At 38.3% G+C, this 16,790-nt stretch overlaps 1 pseudogene; it reads right to left on the bottom strand.

Moving 5' to 3' along the window:
- Positions 1-11,590: 11,590 nt before the first annotated feature.
- Positions 11,591-16,785, bottom strand: LOC147523929 (uncharacterized; annotated as a pseudogene).
- Positions 16,786-16,790: the final 5 nt, after the last annotated feature.

Here is a 16,790-nt window from a genome sequence, read left to right on the forward strand (position 1 = left end):
GGAGATGGTCTTTGGAGGAAGGATTTTTAATTTGGTGGAGTTTTTGGCCAGCGTCGAATGGTTGAATTCACACTTTCGCCGAAGAGCGTCTTGGGGAGTGTGAGGAGACCAAGATCCGGATTTTTAGGGGAAGAAATGAGAGGGTGGGACGCGTGGTTGCCCCGCGTGTGGGTTTTGTAGCGGGTCAGTGATTTTGGGTTAGGTCAATTTTTGCCCAAGCCCAAATGATTTCCAGAAATTCCCCTTATGTCCTGAATTGTTCCGAAATTTCAAACTTGGAATTTTGATTCGTTTTAACTCCAAATTAAACCAATGAGATATCAAAACGATCGGCATTAAAAATTCCATCCACTGGAATATGACATAATCACATTTTTTTTTTTTTTTTTTTTTTTTTTTTTTTTTTTTTATTTTTTTGGTTTTATTTATTTACACTTTTATATACAAATGTACAAGGCGAAAGGAGCGTGTCAACAACACCGAAATCCAAATAAAACAACACATCACAACAACTTAACTTCGGGCAACTTTCATGTCGGCTCACGAACCTTAATCAATCCGGCGTGGTGGCTTAACCTTTATGTTTTGGGGGCTTAGGGGTTGGGGCGGTACCATCCTAACTAATGTGCAATGGTCTAGTAATAATATTACCCTTAGTACATATGGTATAGCCTCAAACCGCCCCTTGATCTGATCACATAGAAAACCGATCGGGGTTGGCACGGTGGAATCCATTGCCATACGAACTAGGAAATGTCGATGTTGCATATCACGACTCTCTTTGGGCACCATGCTTGGTGCTAAGGGAAAAACGAGTATATACATGTTGAGTCTTTTTTACGTCTTTTAACGGATCCTCAAGGCGAATGTGAGTCTTTTAACATTAGATCCTCAAGGCGAATGTGAGTCTTTTAACGTGTGGGAACAACGGGAACAACGGACGACGAAGTTTATCTGGCTGAGCTGGTGTCGGATAATAATATACCTTATACCGGCTCATCTCGGATAGAAGATCAAGACACGGACAGAAAGGAGTTTGGCAGGTTCATACACCACCCCATCCTTTTCGCCCGTCGCTTTCGAGCAAAAGTACTACGACCATTACCTATTCGAGATGGGTGAGATTTGGACCAAATGATGAGTTGGAGTTCGCGAGGAAGAGAATAGAAAAGGGAGGAGAAAGAAGGAGTTGAAATTTTTGGTACCCATTGTTTTCCAGGAGGCACGTTTGCTCGATTATCAGAAGACATTTATACTCAGTTTTGAAGTAGAGTTTTTGTGGACTATGGTTCTGGCACTTGCAACCACACACTCTAGGGATTTTTAGAAAAGAAAATAGAAGAGGGCCCGGCTACCCAAATGGCGTACTTTCTCTGTTTAAACACATGGAAAGAAGTACACCATCGAATCTATTAGTCTATGTAGACTGGGTCATTGAGAAGAGTCTCTTTGACATCTGGAGAACGCAACTCATGATAATGTTTAAGGCGTTGGCCATTTACTTGAAATTCGTTGTCATCATTTACGTTTTTCAAAGAAATAGCCCCAAAAGGGGTGACAGGAGAGAGCGGTGAAAGGACGGACCATCGAAGTCTTTAATTTTCTGGAAAAATGTGTAATCTTGATTTGTACAACAAAACTTTTTGACCCACTTTAAATTCTTTTCTCAATATGTGTTTGTCATGCACTCTTTTCATGTTGGCTTTATAGGATTTCGAGAGATCATAGGCATCACTCCGAATTTCCTCAAGCTCATTTAACTGCAATTTTCTCTTCGCGCCTGCCGCGTTAGTATTATAATTGAGGCTTTTGATGGCCCATAGAGCACGCGGTGCTCAAGTTCAACCGGCAGATGACAAGGTTTTTCCAAATACGAGGCAATAAGGAGACATCCCTATAGGTGTCTTAAAAGTCATTCGTATGCCCACAATGCATCGGATAATCGTAGAGACCGATCTTTTCTAGATGGATTGATGTTTTTTTTTTCCAAAATGGATTTGATATCTCTATTAGAGACTTCTACTTGACCACCTTTGGTTTGAGGATGATACTGAGTTGCCACTTTGTGCGTGACTCCATATTTCTTTACTAATGATTCAAAATTTTATTGCAGAAATGTTTTCCCCATCACTAATTATATCACTAAGAAAATATTTTCATTTTATGATCGTTAGCATGACATGCCAATGCCTCAATCCATTTTGATACATAGTCAACTACTACTAGAATGTATAGGAAGCCATGTGAATTTGGAAATGGACCCATGAAGTCGATGCCCCATACATCAAAGATTTCCACAATTAAAATGGGATTTAAGGGCATCATATTTCATTGAGTAGTAATGTCGTCCAAGCTGCTGGCAGCGATTGCATGCATGCTTTTTGCAATGCTCATGTGCATCTCTAAATAGTGTTGGCAATAAAATCCACATTGTAGAACCTTGGCGCAGTTTTCTTACCACTAAAATTACCACCACAAGATTGTTCATGGCAGAAGGATAACCGTCATTGTGTTCCCGGTCGGGGAATGCAGCGGATTAGTTGGTCGAAACAATACTTGAAGAGGTAGGGATCATCCGAAATAAAATTTCACAATGGATAAGAACTTTTTCCGGTCATTCTGAGACCAAGATGAAGGGACTTCTTCGGTAACTAAGTAATTTACTATGTCGTACCACCAAGGGATGAAAAAATAGAGTACAAGTGTTCATCCGGAAAGGAATCACGAGGATAGGTTCGGTATTAGTATCAACATCATCGACAAGTCGTGATAAATGGTCCGCAACCACATTTTCACAACCTTTTTATCTCTAATTTCTAGAGTAAACTCTTGCAAAAGGAGAATCCATCGGATCAACCTTTGTTTTGCATCTTTTTCGCTAATAGATAATGAAGTGCCGCATGGTCGGTGTAGACAATAGTTGGAGAACCCACTAGGTAAGGGCCGAAACTTATCCAAAGCATATACAATGGCGAAACTTTTTCTCGGTGGTGGTATAGTTACGTTGAGCTTCATTAAGGGTTTTACTCGCATAGTAAATGACAACTCCGGCTTATCTTCACCGGCGTTGCCCTAGTACAGCTCAATAGCATAGTCGCTCGCGTCACACATTAATTCAAAAGGTTTAGACCAATCGGTGGTTGAATTATGGGGCGGTAGTTAATGCGGTTTTAAAATTTCAAAGGCTTGTTTGCAATTGAAACTGAAATAAAAATGGCATCTTTAAGCAGGAGAGATTAGTTAAAGGTCGAAGCAACCTTTGAGAAATCTTGAATAAATCTCCTATAGAAACCCCGCATGTCCTAAGAATCGCGAATGTCTTGAACTGATTTTGGTATAGGAAGTGAAGAAATTTTTTCTATCTTAGCTTTGTCGACTTCAATTCCGTCTTCTGAAACGATATGTCCTAAAACTATTCCTTTTGTAACCATGAAATGACATTTTTCCCAATTAAGAACAAGGTTTTTCTCTTCATAACGTGTAAATACCTTTTCAAGATTTGACAGACAGCTATAGAAAGAATCTCCATATATTGAGAAATCGTCCATGAATACTTCCATAAAACGTTCAACCATATCACTGAAAATGTGAAGCATGCAGTGTTGGAAAGTACCAGGTGCATTGCAAAGGCCGAAAGGCATTCGTTTATATGCAAATGTACCAAATGGACAGATGAACGTGGTCTTTTCTTGATCAGCAGGGTCTATGACTATCTGAAAATAACCTGAATAACCATCAAGAAAATAGTAATATGCATGACCCGGCTAAAGCGTTCGAAAGCATTTGATCGATGAATGGAAGTGGAAAGTGATCCTTACGAGTGGCGGCATTAAGTTTGCGATAGTCAATGCATATTCGCCATTTCATCGGGATCTGGCGGAAATGCATTCATCTTTATCATTTCTCACAACTGTAATGTCATATTTCTTGGGAACAACGTGTATTGGACTCACCCAAACACTATCGAGATAGGGTAAATAATACCCACATCGAAGTAATTTTAAAACTTCATCTCGTACCACATCTTTCATGGTAGGGTTTAGCGCGTATTTGCGGTTCACGCGACGTCTTAGCATTTTCTTCAAGGTGTATGCGATGGGCATTACACGAGTAGGTTCAATGCCTTTAATGTCATCGAGGGACCATCCAATAGCGTAACGATGTTGTTGAATGACATTAATTAAACGAGCTTCGATCGTCGGTTAATTTGAAGAAATGATAAGCGGGTGGCGACCATTTGGATCAAAGGCATGCGTATTTTAATTCGAAGGAAGAGGTTTTAAATCAGGGGTGGGCGGCGGTGGGTATTAAAGATTCTTGAAGAAAGTCATCATCCATGCAATAAACAGATTGATGTTCATCAAGTTCTTGGACATCGGTCGTAGAGGTCAAATAATGGTATTGACTCTAATAACTCATTTACTTCTTGTGTATAATCATCATCCTCAAACTTCGGATTAAGCTAAAGGAAAGAAATTGGTACACTTCATCTTCGGAAACGAGTTTGTTAAATACTCTTGCGGAATGATGTCAACCCTGTTCACCTCACCATCAATGTCAGGCTCTGGAATTTGTTTCATCAACTTGAACACATTTACTTCTACCGATAGATTTCTGAAGGACATGGTCATTGAACCATCCCTACAATTAATAAGAGCATTAGCAGTTGCTAGAACGGACGTCCTAAGATGATAGGAATGGAATCACATGCAACTTCTGTATCCAAAATAACAAAGTCTACAGGATAGAAAAAGTCTTGGACTTTTACAAGGACGTTTTCCACAATTCCTTTTGGATACTTAATGGAACGATCGGCTAATTGTAAAGTCATGGTGGTAGGTTTGAGCTCATGAAGACCTAGTTGTTTAAATAAGTAATATGGAAGTAAGTTCACACTAGCTCCTAGGTCTAGTAGCGCAGTAGCCGTATATTTGTCACCTAAGGTGCATGGAACCGTTGGTCTACCAGGGTCTTTGTATTTTACTATACCATTGTGTTTCGGTGATGGATGGAAACTGTCGGGTGAGGAACGCTTGTTGAGGAACATTAGTTCTCCTTTTTGTGGTGCACATATCCTTCAGAAATTTTGCATGTTTTGGTAATAGTTTTAAGGCATCGAGAAAAGGTAAGTTGATCGTCAAATTTTTAAAAGTCTCTCGAATTTCAAAGCAAAATTCTCATCGGGTTTATTCTTTGCCAAAGCGTGCAGGAACGGTGCCTTAGGGGCGAATTTGGAAAAGGGTCTTCTTGCTTATTTCCTAAATTCTGAGATGTTAACTTTGTTTGATCTAGTGAATCGTCCGTAGGGTTCATTATTAGAAATAGATTCATTGGAACCTTCGTTCCTTTGGTTGATCATCCGCATAACGTATTTTTGATTGTCTACCATTTTTCAGATCGTAGAGTAGTGATTGCATGCACCTCACCTTGATTGGAGGTGCTTGTACCAGGTGCATTAGTAAGTTCAAAGGCTGTGTTTGCTGGTTTAGGGTTTGGAACTGCTTGTCCAGGAAACACGCCTTTTTGACTCTTTTCTTGCACCAATTGTTGAAGTGATTGTTGGATAGACGTTAAAATTTGAGACTGTTGGTTCATGTAAGCTAAAAAAGTCTTGTTTGTCCTATCCAAAACGGGTTGCTTGAGGTCAGGCAGCGGTGTAGTAGTTCACGATTATTCTTTGAGAAGTTGTTGATTATAGTTGGGATCTGGATTAGCTGGAACAAGGCTGCGGTTGGTTTGATAGTTAGCATTGGAATTATTTTGAAATTGACCTTGTTGGTATTGTTGATTATTTCCTTGGCGGTATGGAATAAAGTTGTTGCATTGGTTGGTCGAATAGGTGGATTAGCGAAACCTGGAGGAGCCCCCATTTGTTGGTTATTTTGGCGCCAAGCGAAGTTTTGATGTTGTCTCCACGGTGCATTGGGAATGTTGAAAGCACATGCCTCCTCCGACTGTTGAGAAGGGGAGGCATATAACAAGGGACAATAAACATCAGGATGGTCAGGACTGAGACAAAGAACACATGGGGATGTGTCAACGTTCAGGACCTGTTTTGGTATTTGATCGTTTACTTGAACTGCAAGGGCATCTACTTTTTTAGTTAGGGATTCTATCAAATTTTTATTTTGGGATCGGGTTTTACTTCAAAAATAGATGTGGCCTTTGTAACATTGTCCTTTGATGACCTAGGCGACTTCGGTGTTACCCAGTGTGTACCTTTTTTCGCTTTGTTTTTCAAGAAAAGTATATGCTTCAGTAGCTCCTTTGTCCATGAAGCAACCTCCGTTCATTATATCAAGAGTTTCTTTTTGATGATCGAGAAAAGACCATTAAAGAATGAGCGAACAAGGACAGCTTTATCCTAGTTGGTGATGAGGACATTCTAACGTAAGATCAAGAAACGACTCCATGCTTCCGTAAAAGGATTCATGAGGATTTTGACGAAAAGAATTGAATTTTTGAAGCATTTCGGTTGTTTTCTTCGAGTGTAAAATTGAAGCATGAAAGCTTGAACTAGTTTATTCCATGTGTCTATGGATTGTGGCTATTGTCTGCTAGCCAAATTGGACGCTTTTTCGCTTAAAGTGAATGGAAACAATCCGAAGCAAGAGTTGTTCCTTAGAGACTGCTGGATGGTGAAATGTTGTTGCCACTTGTTGAAGCCACGAAGATGATTGTAAGGTTTTTCGTGCTCCAAACCATGATATATAGGTAACAAACTAAAACGCGTTTGGTGGGATACGAAAATCACCAACAATGTCCTCAAGTTTGATGCACGGGGAAGAAGGTCCTTCCCTGTAATGCAAAGATAGAAGTCCGAGAGGGGCTTCTCAGCTGGTGGAGGATCGTCGGCCATAATGACAGTAGTTGATGGCGACGAAGGATCGTGATGAAGGTAATTAACAGAAGAAAAACAATTTTTAGGTGAGAACTTACGCAATTGCTTATCGTATTTTTTTCGATGATAGGTATGTTCAATTTCTATAGTGGAACCAGACCTTAATCTCATGCAAGCATAAAATTAGATCTAATTTACAGAAGGAATTTAGTAGTACTCGAATTTTATTATTATCTTAAGCATTAGAGCTGAACAACATAGGCCGAAGCTGCTGCTAACGTAGCAGTGAAGCTAGGAATACGTGTGCATAAACCAACAGCTAGGTCACAAGACAGATATGAGGGAGGCTTTCCGTGTGAGCACGGTTCTAATTAAGTAACCTCAATCTTTCAAGTTTCCTAGAAACCGTTGGAATATGATTAAGATTTATGGAAATAAAATTTATGCAAAGGCGGTATTAATTTTAATTTAATTTGTGTGTGTTTTTTTTTAAAGATTTATGCAAGGGTTAAAATACAAACATGCAAATACGATCTACTCATACAATACTAGGTGCAGTAGCATGTGAAGATACTCTACTCATACGTATAGCTATACGAATAGGCAAACTTGTGTCATTGATAAATACTTCCATATGTACAGGCAAATATACATCAGCAATACGTATATGTACGCTAATTTGTAAATCGATATTACTTAAACATATATCAATAGTAACAGGCAAATTTGAATCACTCATACGTATCTAAATACATTAGCATGCGAATATAGTATACATACGCAGATAAATACGACAAAACTAAACATACAAGGTATTATACATAAACTAAAATATGACTCTTGTATTGCATAATAATTCGATTTCGACAATACTCATTGAGATTGCGAGTGTCATATAGAGAGCATCTTCACCCCGTAGGATTTAGAAACAACTTACCCAACTCAGATTTTAACCCTCGTTGGAATGTTCTCCTCTTTCTTGACAAAATCGACTTATTAGACAACACCGTGTGCGAATACGTAGAGAAATACTAAACATGCAAAAATAGACACTTATACATATAAATATAGATAACCATGCAAAACAGTACCATTGGTATGTACATATACATTAATATGCAATTCATACCCACTTAATCGCATATAAATATTTACGGGCGTATTAACATGATTCATGCATATTTCTAGCCTAAGACGTAAATAATAATCCATAAACTAATTTATAATAACTACGTACATGACATTCATGCAACAAAATAAAAAAAAATAGTAAAACTTTGGAACCTGTAGCTTCCCGCTATTCCGCCAAAAAAATTGAAAAAAACGTTTCAATTCGTCGACGTGATTAATCCCAATAGAATAGTCGAATTTTCAATTACAGGTCCAGAGATTGAGGCCTGGATATGGATCAAGATAGATCAGGGGATGCTGGAGGTAAATTATTAGCACCAACAGAACAAATACACCCGCGGACGCGTGTCCAATACCGCGCACGCGTGTCATTGATGTCACAATGAGTTCAACTTTTCACAGAACTCTTATAATCGCATGAAGTATACTTTCCCAGTCCTAACTTTTGGTACTTGGAAGTACAGCCAAAATCCATGAGCCGAATAGGTTGTTTTGAGACAAAATGAAAATAAAAAAAAAAAAAAAAAACGTAAAAAAAAACGAAAAGGAAGAAAGGAAGAGATTGTGGGCTCCCCCTTGATGCAACTTCCAATCTGTAGCACAAGTCCTATGCTTTTAGAACAGCAGCGGCGCCATTTTGATATAAGCTTTTTACTACGTTAGAGATTGACTCTCTAATTGATGAAAAGAGTTTAATTCAAAGTTTCCTTACTCACGATCTTCATGTTCATAAAGTTGAAATAAGGATTCGAACTAACCTAAAGTCTAGGACAACTACAATTTGGTTTTTACTCTTAGGGAACTAGTGAGTAAGTTAATAGAAATACTAAGTTTCTTTCCTACACAAACATTAAAGAAGAACATTAAGATTATAAATCATGAAACTAAGACAAAATACAAATTGCTAAAGAAAAAGGTGGAGAGCCAATCCTCCTCATGTGAAACTAACTTTTTGATGTTAATTTGAATAGGTTCATTTGATTCTTCCTAGACTCATAGACAAGCCATAATGGAAGAAAACTTGATCCCTAGCATGTATGACTCATCTCTAAGCTCATACATGTTAGCAAGTGGAACCACGCAATGACTTATCTCTAAGCTCATCACTTTGATTCCTAACTAGACACTACACCAACTATCATTTTGGGATAGGATGTAGGTCTAGTTGTTCTTCCTAAACAACTAACCAACCCAACAACAAATATTTTCCCTCACATGAGTTGGATTAACTCCCCTAAAGGGAAGTTAGCTCATGATCCTTGGGACAAAGGATTACTAGTTAGAAATACAAAAAGAGAGAGAGAAAGAGGAAAAAGAAAACTAACTATCTAAACTCACTTGATTTTTATTTATTTCTTAGAAGAAAACCAAAGTTTCCTCCATTAAAACTATTACAAGCTTTTCTTACAAAACTAAAACTAAATAATAAAAATGCCTAAGGAACTAAAATAATACAAGGTAAGGAAAAGAAGTCAAGGGAGTAAATGGAGTGTCCCCCACTTGTTTTGTTTTCTTCTCCATATGAAAGACATCTCATTTCCTCCCATGTGAAACATCAAACCACATTTACTTCATTTTTATCCACCACATTAAAACAAAGTGACACCTTGCCTTTTTTTTTCACTATTAACACCTAATCTAATTAATTACATGCAAGGTGTCAACTTTGCACCAATAATTTGTCATTTTTGTCTTGACATGCTCCATGATTGATGACGCATCCAATCTTGGGGCCCGCATAGTGGGTCTTATGTGTAGTCTAGTGGCGGTCCGGTCTTTGGGCAATTTTACAACTTCCCGCCTATGCGTAGAGTTCATCGCCCTGATTGTCTGAGCAGCTCACTTGTTGCATTCAGAATCCTGGTTCAAGAGGTAGGAGCTTTAGAAGTTTGATGCTTCTGTGCGGATTTGGAAGAATTCATATATATGTCGTTCCTCGTGCTTTATCGTAGGTTTAAACCATATTTCCATGTTTACTGCGAATACCTGCAAAAGTATGAAAACATATTTATTTCATGATTATTAAACACATAGTTAACCAAATTTATATGTCTCAACGGGGTTTCATAATACACTTTTGGGTGCTTATCATTGAACTTGTCCATTATATACAAAAAAAAAATTAATAAATTATTACATTATAATAAAAGTATATGAGAATCAATATACAATTTCAATCCACAAATCCCCAAATTTTTCGAGCTAAATAAACTAAACAAAAGGGATGACTCAAAGGGAATAACTTTGATTCTAATAAAAACACTTACTGAGACAACCTAACAATCAAGGTTCCTTAAAAGAGCTTCAATTTATTCTTTGTCTTCGCTTTGATATTCAATTTTAGTTTTAAGGGTTCACACTTTCTTGGGTACTCTTTTTGGTTCAACACTTTACTCTCTATTTTTTTCGATTTTTTTGGGTATATTTGTTTTTGGTATTTTTTTTTGGGTATTTTTTGGGTATTTTTTTTTATTAAGTGGAAATTTTATTGATCATGAATGACAATGAATTTTACAATTAATTATGACAAGCGTGAAACAAGCTGCGTCGCAAGTCCTTTCTGAATAGCAAATCCTATCCTTCTAAAAACAAACTCGTTAGAACCAGCTGTCATAATGTTACAGTCCATAACTTTTCAAGTCTCTTGAGTAGCTCAACGTGATTTGTTGTTCCAAGAACCCAAAAAGTGTCTAAACTGAACGGAATAAAACAATGCTGATTAGCCCTACAAGCTTCCTCATGCTTCTCCATCTTTCCTGTTGCTGCCCTCTTAGCAGCTTCTCCTACCTCAAAGTCACCATTCCCCAACCCTACCAACGGAGAGACTCCAGTTACATCAACACATGCATGCTTTCCCTCGGACCAACTGTAAATCAAGACATCCGCAGGTCGAAGTGTCGATCTGCCCTCATTCGGATCAGTGAGAAAGTTAACAGGAGCCTATTTCTTCACTTGTACCCCAACCCTCCAAAATGCATCACACAAAATGTCTCTAACATGATCATGTCGGTATTTAAAACCAGGGAAATGTCTACAATGTACTGCATGGTCCCCAAAAGCATCTAATCTACTTTTTTTGCATACAGGGCAAAGACCCCCGTCAGAGTACAGAGGAATCATAAGACGGTACCTGAGAATGGCACGATACTCTACCTGTGACATACGTTGTCCAAGTCCCTCCATTGGAATAGCAAATAGAAAATCTTTTGCATGTTCCGACTGCAAGCATCCCATGACTGCTTTCTGACGAGTAGAGAACTCAAACTCCCTCTCAAGACTAGCAACAATCTTACCGTAGAAAGCTTCCGCCAAAACTTTTTGTGGTTTTGAGGGGACGGTAGCATTCACAGCCAGAGAATCAAGGTCAAAATCAGGAAGACAGAGACGCAATACACTAGTAGCATCACTAAGGATCTAACCCATAGGCACTGGACCACAACTCCTAAGAATGTGGTTCTGAAGCTCTAAAGTCTGAAAACGGGAGGCCACAAAAGCAAAAGCAGAGACATCAGAGGCACAATAGATACCTAACCTACCAAGGCGCAATGGAAGCGTCGCTAAACGCCAGCGCAAATCACGAAGCCGGGACCATCGAAACTATAATGCCCTGCAGAACCATTAATGATCAAAAGTCTTAGCTGCCTCTCTAAAAAAAAGTGGTGGACAAGTACGAACTGCAAAAACCAACTTGGAGAGCCCAGCACAAGCTCGTAAAAGTGCTAACTCACACTGTGGATCCTCCAATGCAGCTAAACGGTCCATCGAAGTCATAGCCTTTTCAACACGCTTACGAGCAAGACTCATGACAAAAGAAGAATCAGTGCTAACCGCCCCTCCAAGTAACCTGACCCCCTGCTGAGGACAAGATAAATTTGAAGGAAACAGACCAGGAGTGGAACGACGCGGATCCAGTGATGGCCAAAATATCTCAGTCTTGGCCACATTAAGAACCAACCCATAAGAAGGCCCTTCTTCCTGAATGATACGCAGAGCTGACGCCACTTGTTCTGTATCCCCAACTAGAGTCCCATCATCTAAATACCAAGCTTGGAGCAATAACTGACAACTTGACTGGATCTGTAGAATCAGAGGGTGTAACACCAGTGCAAAGAGAAGGGGACCCAAAGGATCACCTTGTTGAACCCCCAGAAGCAGACCATATGTAATCATCCCCCAAGTATAATCTTGCAGGCTGACAATACAAATACTCGACCCAAGGGGAAATAGCGGAGCAGCAAATGCGAACCTCTCTCAACATAGTAGTCTGATCAACCATATTAAAGGCATTCTGAAAATCTACTAGCAACATAGAAAGAGATGTACTGTCACCGTTAGCATATACCATGCGATTAACAGCATGCAAAATCGCCTCTGCTCCTCCAGGGACACCGACTCCATACTGGAAATCCTGCAAGTACCCTACCTCCTCTTTGGAAACCCCTTTCATTGCAATTTTGGAAACAAGACGTCGCCAAACCATACCTACAGCTATCGGATGAATGCTATTATCCGGCTTAAGAAGTGGAGTGAGCGGAGCACTCGCTATGAATTCTGCTAACGGCTACGGACATTGTCCCTCTAACCACAGATTCACCACGGAAGCCAAGGCATCTAAAAAGTCAGACGATATAGCTGTTGCAGCACCACTCATGACATCTAACAAGTGCTGAGCACGGAGACCATCACGACTACAAGAAGTACCTTTCGGAAACGACTTAATACATGAAAATAAGGTGTCTCTCTCTACTAATAAAGGGGGCTCAGCAAAAGGAACAGTTGGTCTCACAGGTGGTTGTCGCATCGGGTGTTTCTCCTTTAATGCATGTACAGTCTCTGCATTATTGGAGGCAACCCCTGATGATGATAACACTTGTACCGCTGCAGCAAAATGTCCATCAGCAACTTTCTATAAGCATCGACGCATATTCTGAGTGGGGACGGATTTCCTAGTTGACTGGATTGAAGGAGGCTCTATTATAGACTCTAAGAGGCGAAACATCCCACTAGGCTCATTCCATGTCGTCAAAGCATGGAGAATCTGTTTCTGCTGAAGATTTTTTTGAGTACCAGAACGGCGTTCCTGACGATTCTGTGGTTGAAAAACTTGCAAAGTACAACGTGGCAGCAGGAGAAGACGAACCCAAGACATAACTGAACCAGGATCAATCGTAATATCCCAGAGAGCAGATTTAAGTGCACCAGAAAAAGCCAAACGACAAGCGCGTGGTATACTTTTCACGCGATCTAAAAGGTATAATGGAATGCACTATCAAGTAATGTCTCATCAAGATGCGAAACAACACCAAGCAGATTAGGGGTATCACCGTCACCCCTGTGTGCCGTGGTGTAAGATTCGTAGTGTTGGGCTTAAAGGGTGGCTGCGGTGTTGGGCTTAAAGGGTGGCTGTGGTATGCCCACAATAACACATGTGAGTTCTCCACTCTCCATCAAAACATGTGGTTCTATGGTATCATCTGGGTGACGACATGGTATACCAAGTGCGTGAATGCAAAGACAAATGCCACAAACCCATTTGTCAACTGACTTTAAGAAGTTCTCTAATGACAAATACAAGTTACGATCATCCTTAATATCATCTCGTACCCTTTCGATACTCAACTGGCAATCCAAGTGTTGTTTATCGAAATGTGTTTTTTTTTGGGGTTTTTTTTTTGGGTTTTTTTGTTGGGTTTTTTTTTTTTTTTTTTAATGTCCGTCGTAACTAATTGGGCTAATTGAGTTATTTAGCGCTAATTAGAGAAACCTAACTCACGTGCTTAAACATGTGAGGTCCCCATTAGACAAATTGGATGGATTGAGATGGAAAACACACGGAGGTACTAAATTGAAACAAATTAAGAGTTCATGGTACTAATAGGCGAGAAACAAAGTACATGTACCATATAGAAAAAAAAATGAAAGTACGTGGTACTAAATAGTCATAAACTCTATATTTTTACATATTAGTTTTTGAAACTAAACATATCGGTAAAAACTTAGATAACCTATGAAAATTTATATTTGCATAGTTGTTTAACCTATGCAAATTTGTATTTATATATAAAAATTTATATGTTCATAGTAGATTACTAAAATAAAGTAATTCTAATATCGGACGTATGCTATGAAAATTTTAATTACACAGAAGATTAACCTATGAAAATTGTAATCCGCATAAGATGTAGGAGTTCCTTTTGTTCAAGATGGATAATGACTATTGAAAAAATTAAAAGGTTTACAATAATAACACTTTCTTTTTGAAATTTGACTACATTTATTTCCACAAAGATGAATAACAAATACTACTCATGAATCACCATTGTAATCATACAACTTTCACCCAAATCAAATGCTTAAACCCTCGCATTTTCTTTGTATGTGATGACCTTGGATTTTTTGTTGTCAATTTCTCCTTTGTTAGATTCCCAATAATTTAAGCTTACGCGACATACCGAAAAAACTCAACATTAGCTAAGCATTGGTACTATGTAAACTTAAAGATGCATAGTAGTAGTATTATGCAAACTTAAAACTACATAGTAATATCACTTTGAAAATTTTAATTTGCATAGTTTAACTCTCTAATTGTTGTGAAAGCTAGAACCAAAAAGAAAAAGATCCCTAACAAACCCAAACAACCAAACACAAGTTTTTTTGCAAAACTTTTACAACCAATGTTAACATTCAATCTTTAGTATTTGGATTTCTCAATCTTTTTGAATAGGAAATCAACAATGTCTATAATTAAATTTTCATTATCTTCAACTTGTTTCAATCTTGGAAATCGTCGTTCGAATATGAATCTACAACATTTTTTTAATTCTTCCATCCTGAAATCGAGATTAGATTCTTTGAATTTGGGATAATTTTGGGTAAGACAATACCATTTGAGATGGAGATGAGTTTTTTAGGGAGTTTTCTTTGGTTTATTTCTTTTTATGGCGAGAAGTCCACAAAGAGAGAGGAAGCTGGCTCGGATTGTTTTAATTATGTGAGCATTTTGGTAAGTTAGTTCCAGACATAATTTTATTTTTGAAAAAAATAAGGGGATTTTATTTGTTTGTTCGTGAGGAGGGAGGGTGCATTGACCGGTTTAAGGACCAGGGAGATTTACCTCAAATCTTGGTTTGTTTTCATAGTCTACCATGGCTCCTTGTCTGCTATGGCCCCTTGGCATACACCACCAGTAGATCTACTTGGTTGTGTACAACCCTGGTGTCCTAAGGCTCTCACCCAGCACAAATGTGCAATGAACGCTTCTAGGAACTAGGAAGATTACCAATAACAAATGCCACAAAAGATCATACTTCGACGAAGGTGTCTGCACTTCAACTTACAAAAACCGAACATGATGCACATGATGAGGGCCCTAACCCCATGTTCACGTTTTCTTGTATGTGGCCAAATGTTGTAGAAATCAGGAGTTGAATTAAATTTTGAGCTATTTAGATTTTGGGCCACATTTTAATTGGATAATTTGCAGTTGGTCACCAATTGATCATTTATTATTTGCAATTGGGCCAAAATGGATGGTTGACTATGTTGACTTTGTGTTGACCGTGACTAAACCAGTGGTTTGAAAAACAGACTAAAACACCCAGGGGCGAAGCCAGGATTTTTATCCGGGGGGGGGGCGGAGTTTGGGTTAACAAAAAAACTTATAACAAATCACATACATTAATTATATAATATATTCTAAATTAGTCAAATAAGTTTTCACAGACATTGATAATAGTAAGAAAAATAAGCTTGTAACTCAAAAACATTCAACAAATTATAAGCATACCAAGAATCATAAATGGCCATGTCTAAATGCAAAATGAAGGCCAACAAAAAAACATCAAGTTTTAACTTCAAACTTAAAAGAATTTTCCTTTACGAGACTTGACATCAAAGTCTATAAATCAATGAATCAGTGCTAAATTTTCTTGCAATCTCTTTTTCAATATACACTGTCATACTGTCTACAAGAAATTCATTCCCCATCTTGTTCCGAAGCCTAGTTTTAACCAATTTCATTGTAGAAAATGCTCTTTCTGTTGTTGCCTGTAGAAATTGAAAGAGTCAACACAAGACGAAGTAGTCGATCTACTAGAGGGTAGATTTTTTACTTTCTCGTCTTCACAAGTCCTTCACAAAGCTCTACAATTGTTGCCATGTCTTGTAATTCAGCACATTGATTTAAATCTAATTAAGATATAATGTGGCAATTGATATCTTAGATGAATTTTTTCTTGACTTGAAAAATCTTGTGGATAGAACTTCTCCACCAGAGTACAAATATCATCAACCTTAAATGATTTATAACCATCTCTCAGGTCTAAGGCCGAACTAAGAAGAAAACGCTCCAATGTGTGCTCATTGAATCTGATGTTTAACTCTTGTAATTGAGAATCTATTGTTGTATAGAAAATGTCGACTCGATAATGGTGTTCAATAGTGATATGGTCTTGCTTCTATCTGCCCCTACCAACAATATAACTGTTGCTCATATCCGGAACATCAATATCATGTCGGTTGCAAAAGCATATAACATTTTCAAGTAATGTACTCCATCCGCTATCTCTTAACTCTTGGATAAGAAATTTCGTAGTTTTCACAAGTTGCAAGGCATTTAGAATATCTTGAGACTGACTTTGTAGTGCTTGGCAAAGATCATCAGTAATTCTCATAATATCCCGAGTAAGGTGCAAGATAAAGATGAACTCAAAGGATGTCATGGCATTGTATGCTGCATCCACATCCCCTCTTGAAGAATATGTGCACCCATCTTTCATAATCTTAGTAAGAACTGTGCAAGTTGCATCAAACATGTTTA

The sequence above is a fragment of the Coptis chinensis genome, chromosome 1, assembly GCF_015680905.1.
Source record: "Coptis chinensis isolate HL-2020 chromosome 1, ASM1568090v1, whole genome shotgun sequence".
Taxonomy (NCBI): Eukaryota; Viridiplantae; Streptophyta; class Magnoliopsida; order Ranunculales; family Ranunculaceae; genus Coptis; species Coptis chinensis.